The 8,233-nt window shown below is 41.2% G+C and overlaps 1 non-coding gene across 1 annotated transcript; it reads right to left on the bottom strand.

Moving 5' to 3' along the window:
- Positions 1 to 293: 293 nt before the first annotated feature.
- Positions 294 to 374, bottom strand: TRNAL-AAG (transfer RNA leucine (anticodon AAG)). Its single transcript has one exon. It is a non-coding gene; the product is annotated as a tRNA-Leu (tRNA).
- Positions 375 to 8,233: the final 7,859 nt, after the last annotated feature.

Here is an 8,233-nt window from a genome sequence, read left to right as displayed (position 1 = left end):
AATCTGTTGGAAACAAACCAACTCTCCAAAGGTAGCAGAGTAGGTTGATGAATAAAGTTCAGGAGAAGCAAAAGTGAAATCTAGGTAGCAGAGTAGGTTGATGAATAAAGTTCAGGAGAAGCAAAAGTGAAATTTGTTAGAAACAAAACAACTCTCTAAACGTAATGTTGGAAACAAAACCAACCTATTCTTTGTTTTCTAGCAAAAGTGAAATCTGTATCAACTCTCTACTAAAGGTAACGTTAGAAACCAAACGAACTTACTCTCGTGAGTAAAACCAAAGAAGACTTTGCTGACGAGAGTGGGATTTGAACCCACGCCCTTTCGGACCAGAACCTTAATCTGGCGCCTTAGACCAACTCGGCCATCTCGTCGGGAGATGCAAGAGGCGAAATACTCAACAATTAAAATCAGGAATTTAATAACAAGAAGCCCGCCAATAACATCCTCATGATCTCGGTTACAGCTTGTGGCGGGGGCGGCCACTAACCCTGGACTCTTGACGATAGAAAGAGACAAATGAGAGAGAGGAAATGCCCGTATCAATCAGATAAAATATCGATCAAAATAGAGAAAATAAATAATGGAGGCGGCATAAAATTGGGTACAAGGAAGGAAGGAAGGAAGGAAGGAAGGAAAGCATGTCACAAAGTTAGTAGTGGAGAAGACAGAGGATATATATATATATAACAAAAGGGGATCGGTTTTCACAACAGTAGGGGAATCATAGTGTGTAAAGTCATAACGAGTATCGCACTAGCATCCTTTTGGCGCCAAATGAGCTCAGTCATCACTCTGCATGTGGCTCTTTTATCCATCCATCCAACTATCATAAGTTTGAGGCATTCATCCAGCAAAACCTTGACCAAGCAATACTCAAGGACGTTTTCATAGCAGCCAAATCATCCGAGTCACCACCCACTACTACATGTGGTTCTTGTCCAAATAGTACACATGTTGCAATTACTCAAGGACGTTTTCCATCATCATCAAGCCAAGGTCAAGGACGACAAGGAGGGATTTACATCACCGACAACAACACGTTCAACTGTCGAGCTTTGAATTAATGATGCAGAGTTATCTTGGGTGGCTAGCATGACGACAAAGCTCGCCGCCTTGCAAAAGCTCCTCTACATCATCCAAAGCACTTCTTTGCTGCTCGAGGTCATTAGGTGGATCTAAAGCGTGTAGTCGACACAAAGAATAGGACCCGCCTTTGTTGTAGAGCAGTAGGATGCATACGTGCTAGGTGCACCTTTCTTCATCACTATAATTTAACTATGATGCAGACCACATTTCGAAGAAGAAGAAAATTCTCTTTTGAAAAATGGTTGATAGAGAAAGATTAAGGTGAACTCGATGTAGCCTTGACACTCATTTATAACCTGTGGGCTTACTGGCTTTATTTATAACCTGTAAGCTTTATGTGAAGTCCAAATCTCAATGTTTTTCCTTGTGATGGTTATGTTAGGTGTCGGTTTTTTTTTTGGAAACGCGTATGTGAGGCTAAGTGCAATGAGATTTTCCATTGAAGTGTGTTCATGGCTTTGCTTGTTAGTTGGCTGTGTGTTAACCCAATATCTAGCAAGATTGCCATATCGGCTTCTTGGAATGGAAAGGGTATTGTGGAAGTTCCTTTGGGAGTGTATGTTGTTTAGATTGGGATTGTCATGGATTAGGGATTGGGGTAGCATTATATGGTAGTGATGTGTGTGAACACGGAGCACATTTTCCCTCAAACTCCTTACCTGTGAATTTTTCATGAATAAAAGGACCCTTTTTCTTTATAGACTTATGGATTCCCCTTGAACACACGTGACACATAGGGTTTCTTAGTAGTGTATCCCCTAAGATGCTGTCTTATGCTGATCCGACAGGATCTATTCGCACCTGATTATAGCCTGAGAAACCATCCAAGAAGCTATAGACTTCTTTTCTTGCCACTTATTCTAAGACTTGTTCAGTAAATGGTAAAGGATAATGATCCTCAACTGTTGCATAGCATTGGCCTTTTTCATGTCAACACACACTCAGAGTTTTCCATTATTTTTAGGTACAACCACAATAGGAGAAACCAACTCAGTGTGTTCTATCTCATTAATAAAACCCACATTGATCAATTTATCAATCTCCTCTCTAATCAATTTGGCATAATTAGGATTCATAGGATGAGATCTTTGTCGTAGGTTGTATAATATGCTTGTAAACTTCAGGAGGAACTCCTTTCATGCCTCAATATTTCCAAGTAAAAACATCCTTGAATTCCTTAAGAAGATCAATGAGATCCTTCTCTTCTTTTTCAGTCAAGTTAGTGGCGATGTAGATTGGTTTGGAATCCTCACCTTTCTTAACTTTGGTAGGGCCTTCAAAACGAGGATTCAAAACCCTCACCCTTTGTTTGCCTAGCTTCTTCACATTGTACAAAGCGTTCATCCAATTTGTAATTCTTGAAATAATCAAGAATTTTGGAAGCATCTTCTTCCAACTACTCGTCTTCTTGAGCCTTTCGTTTTGTTTCTTTTTTAGCTTCCTTGAGAATCTTATTCCTTTTCTTTCTAGTAGACCTTGATAATTTTTGTGAAGTTTAGTCCTTATACTCAAGGCTATCTTTTAGATTTAGAGGTTATGCCTCCATTTTATGAATTGAAACGACCTAGTTAAGGTCATCATCCAAGGTTTCGGTCAACTCATCAAATGATTCCATTGCCCCAACATACTGAAGGAAATGCTTTTCATTTTCTAGCTCAAAATGGGGTACAGGGTTTATAGTGACTAACCTTTTTCATATTTTTCTAAGTTTATTCTTGGCTTTGCAAATACATTTAGAAATTTCTTCATCAAAACTTGTCCTAGCAGGGTAGAAAGTAGTAGGGTCGGCACTTTGCAAAGAAGCATTCAACATGTAAAGAGATATCTCCTTCTTATTGTCATTCATGAATTTTGTTCCTATCGAGTTTGGGACTACGTCTATCATAGCCAACCATTGCATCTAGTTCTCACAATAAGTGCGGCCTGGAATAGACGCAATCTCTTTCTATTGTTCGGAAACTTTTGCTTCAACTTTTTTTAGACTAATGTCTATTCCCTCATCAAGGAGATTTTTCTTTTTAGGCGACGAAGACCTTGATTTCTAAGGTTGCAACCTTATGCTTGCACACCATATAGATGCTTCTTTTAGTAGACTTTTTTGTATGAGATGTGGTATCTGAATCAAGCTCCAAAGGATTTTGACTCACTGGATGGGCTTTATGACTCACCAAATCTACCCTAATGATTTGTTCATTCTTTCGGAGGTAAATATAATTTGTACCCCAATCATGTATCATTTTTAATTGCCTCATAAATGGCCTTCCCAATGTATGGGAAAAGTGTATATCGTAGGTATCCATAGTCATGTGACTAATATTACCAAGGGGGCTGTCAATAGAGCAATCAACCATCTTGACTAATACACCTATAGGTTCTAAAGGAGGTTCACCCCATCACATCCAACATGCTTTAGTCTCGCGAGATACTAGCACCAGCAGATCCACTGTCAAGGATGGCAGATACTCGAATTTCTTTATAGGAAATAGGAATGGTTGCATTAGTATCCTCCCCTTCATAATACTGATACTGCCCGAGTTTGTTGATGGGTACCTCATAAATACTCTCTTTGTTGGAATTATCATCCCTATCGATATCAAATTCTCCCTCTTAGACTCCATGTCCAAGGACTAAATTGGGCGTTTGGTGGTTAACCATTGTTTTACAGATTCCCACAAGGTAGGATTGTCTTGTAAAAATTCCCCCAATGTCATCGTGATAGGTGTAGATAAGAGGGATTGTAACATATTCGATGTCCTAGGTTGCTTTGCGTTTCTCACTTTTCTAGAAAGCCTTGGGAATCTCATAGATCTTGCTGTTAGGAGGGAATCCTCTTTCTTTTTCACACTCATCCTTAGAGTTTAAATTACTCTCCAGGTAATTAGGAAGAGTGGGAATGGATCCTTTTACTGTCCCTTTGAGAGGTTCAATGGCATTGATGATAGAGGGGACCCTAGATCTTGGAGGAGATCTATTTCTAAGATTCAACCAAAAATCATGAGACTCTAGGTGATGATCTTGATGATCTTGAATAGGTTTTATCAAGTTTTCAACTTGTCCTTATGTCTTTCCCAATGGCATTTCCTTGGCCTTGTCTTCATCGGGCAATTCAAAGAGGTTTAACTCCTCAGAGTCAGGGACTATCAACATTGCATAGTCTTCCTCCACCTTGTGCAAGACTTCACTTCCTGACTCAAGAATGACCAATAGTGGAGGTGGTGGAATCGGTTTTGGAGCCTTAATCGGTCCATAAATGCTTTTTAGGTCTTGTTGAGTCTTCTGAACCAACTCAATGGCTTTAGCAATTTGTTCCTTTTCCTTAACAAGATTTAGGTACTGCTCAATCTTCTTAGAAATCTTTCGAGGGTGAGCCTCAAAGCTATTCTCTACTGATTTTTTCACCAATCGCAGGTCCTCATCCTATGAAATCCAAGGAAAAGACTCACTAGATGATGAACTTGTTCCATTTGTAATTTTTACTTTGTCTTTTCTACTCCTGACCATCGGCGGTAGATTTGTTTTTCTTTGCCATTCTTCTTTTGGCACTCTTGGAGGTTGAAGCTTCCCCAGTTTTAGCCTTTTGGGCTTGAGCCCTCATAGTCACGGTGTGGACAGGACTTAGAATAAATTGCTCATCGGCTCAATTTTGGAGCATGCACATCATATTCATGTTGAGATTCAAGCTTGATGTCAACTTGTGCCAGTTGCACTATGTGCTGGCATGTTAGGTAGTAACATGTGTGAGACATAAATGACCGCGTCCAGCTGGTCATAGTGTGTGGATAGTAGCTAGGGTTAGCTGTGTGTGGACACAACATGTAACGCCTCCGCTACGGCTGTGTCTTCCTCAAGCCGCCATAGCCTAGGCGTGGAGAAGAAGAGAGGGTGGAAGTCGGTTCACCTCCCAGCCATATAATGACGAGTTAGGGTTTCTCGTTCGGTTTTATACCAAAACCCTGGCCTGTGTCCACACCTCCTAGCCCGGCCGCCCATCTTACTTAAGAGCCGTGCTAACTTAGATGTGTACACACATCGACCAAACCCTAACGCCCATTAACCCCTGAACCCCGCTAGCACTAATAATACTCTCGAGACTCCGAAAGCTATTAACTTATGCTAGGGCTCGACTTCCGTAGGACCATAGTCCTGACATTACTCCCCCCTTCGAAAAGAGTTTTCGTCCTCGAAAACAAAAGTGGGGAAACGTTTCCTCATCACACTAATGTTTTCCCAAGTGGAGCCTTCCTCTGGACGGTCCTTCCACTTGATAAGAGCTTGTTTCCGAACTTGGTGGCGAGTACGTAACATGTGGTAATCCAATACTCTTTCTGGTTCATGAGGCAGTATTGGGGGTTCCACATATTCTACCAAGAAAAAATCATCCACCGGCCTTTCATGACCCATAAGGCGTTTCCTCAAACGGCTTACGTGAAATATGGGATGAACCTTGGAATGTGCTGGTAACTCAAGTTTATAGGCTACTGGGCCCACCTTCTTGAGTATCTTAAACGGTCCACAAAATCGGGGCGACAATTTTGGTACGGGACCCGTTTTTAAACTGGTGGAGTTTTCTGGTACCTTTAGAAACACCCAATCACCTTCTTGAAAGTGAAGTGGCCTACGTTTCTGGTCCGCAAACTTCTTGTAATGATCTTGCGCTTGACGAACATTTAATCGTGCAAGGCGCAACATATCCATATGGTCTTGGATAAAATCCTTAACTTGACTGATTTTCTCATTCGCCAGTCCCATCGACACTGGTGAACGTGGCTGAAAACCATACATCAACATGAAAGGGCTAAAGCCTGTCAAGACATGCTTTGCACTATTATAAGCAAACTCGAGAATAGGCAAATAAGACTCCCAATCAGATTGTTTTTTGCTGACATATGCCCTAAGCATATCTTCCAGCACTTGATTAACCCGTTCAGTCTGACCATCTATCTGCGGATGATCAGCTGTACTAAGGTTCAACATAGTACCCAGCTTACTGAATACTGCTCGCCAAAAATGGCTGTTAAACTGCGATATCGATCACTGACAATATTGGACAGTAAGCCATAAAGTTGGTAAACATTCTCCACGAAAAGGCGTCCCAATTCTGGAGTTGTAACTGTTTTCTTAGTAGGCACAAACCTACAAAGCTTGGTTAATCGATCCACGATTACCCAAATGGCATCATGTCCATGATTCGTTTTGTGGGCAAGCCCGTTATAAAATCCATAGAGATACTTTCCCTTCCGTCGAAACTCTCTAATGGATGCAGTAACCCGCCAGCTTTAAGACGTTCTGCTTTGTTCATTTGACACTTCTGACACTGCAGAACATAGTCAGTAACATCCTTGTGAAATCCAGGCCAATAGAAATGCTTTCTTACACGAGCATACGTTTTGCGAATGCCCGCATGACCTACACTTGGACTATCATGACACTCAAAAAGAATTTGGCGCCTAGTGTCTAAGTCCAATGGAACACAAACTCTCCCCTTGTGGTATCTATCATCGATGGAAAAGTTTTTCCATCGCTGTAGTTCATCTTGTGATAAAGAAGAACCATGTGTGGAAGAACTGGGAACACTACCGTGTGAGTGAGAGGGACCCCTCATTTGAACATGATTCCACACCTTTGAGTATGTTGAATCCTGCTTGCATTTGCCTCGTAAAGATTCTAACAATTCGCTTTTCAACTCTGTGAATAACAGCGAATTAATCTCTGGCATACGACTCAAAGCATCAGCTACAATATTGTAACGTCCTTTGCGATAGCGTAGCTTGCAATCATACTCCTGAAGGATCTCAGCCCATCTGGACTTTCGACCCTGCAAGTCTGTTTGGTTCATAAACCACTTTATGCTTTCATGATAAAAAACAATCTCGAATTACGCACCATATAAGTAATGTCGCCATTTTCGTAAGGCATATATGATGGCAAAGAGCTCACGCTCGTAAGCTGAGTAGTTTTGTTGAGCACGATTGAGCTTCTTGCTCTCATAGGCAACAGGATGACCATCTTGAATGAGAACCGCACCCACTGCCTTAGCACTGGCATCCGTTTCAATCACAAATGGTTTTTGAGGATCCAGAATTGCCAAGATGGGAGCCGTAGCCAAAGCAACTTTAAGCTACGTTGTTGCTCCTCACGCCATTGAAAGGTAATTGCCGCACCTTTCAATTGATCAGTCATGGGAGTGGCAATCTTTGCATAACCGTTCACATATTTGCGATAAAATCCTGCCATTCCCAAGAAGATTTGAAGTTCTTCCTTACTTCGAGGTGTTGGCCATCGCATAATAGCATCAACCTTACTAGGATCCATAGCAATTCCGTCTGCAGAAATTAAATGACCTAGGTATTGTATGCTATCCTTGAGAAATTCGCACTTACTTTCTTTTGCGTAAAGTGCAATATCGCATAGTAACTGAAAAACTTTTCGTAAGTGTTCCAAATGCTCTTCTAAAGTCGAACTATAGACCAAAATGTCATCAAGAAAGACAATGACAAATTTGCCTAAGTACGGCCTTAGTATGCTATCCATAAGCGTCATAAACGTTGCTGGGGCATTAATAAGCCCAAACGGCATAACCAAAAACTCATAGTGTCCAAAGCGAGTCCGGAACGTAGTCTTGGTTATATCATCAGCGTTAATACGCACTTGATGATATCCTAAACGTAAATCAATTTTAGAAAAATACTTCGCACCTTTGAGTTGATCAAACAACTCATCTATCTTAGGTAGCGGATATTTGTTCTTAATGGTTACCGCATTCAAGGAGCGATAATCCACACACATGCGCATGGATCCATCCTTTTTCTTCACCAAAAGAATGGGCGATGCCCATGGTGAAGCACTATGGCAAATGAAGCCCTTACTAAGGTAGTCAGCAAGCTGACGTTCCACCTCAGCTGCTTCAGACGCACTAAGCCTGTACGACGGCTTACTAATTGGTTTGGTGCCCGAAACGACATCAATGCGATGAGGCAAAGCTCGTTCGGGTGGCAAACCCTCTGGTAAATCATTAGGAAAAATATCTTTAAATTCTTGTAACAATTGTTGCAAAGACAAAGCATTAACTGGTTGCTTAAGATTATTTAAAGAGATTTTAGAAGAAGGTAAAGAGAAAGAAGGCATCGCTGAGGAAGATTCATTT

This window comes from Cibotium barometz, chromosome 43 (genome assembly GCF_041138505.1).
Source record: "Cibotium barometz isolate CiBa-2024 chromosome 43, ASM4113850v1, whole genome shotgun sequence".
Taxonomy (NCBI): Eukaryota; Viridiplantae; Streptophyta; class Polypodiopsida; order Cyatheales; family Cibotiaceae; genus Cibotium; species Cibotium barometz.
The sequence above is the reverse complement of the archived record's forward strand: the minus strand, read 5'-3'. Positions and strand labels throughout refer to the sequence as shown.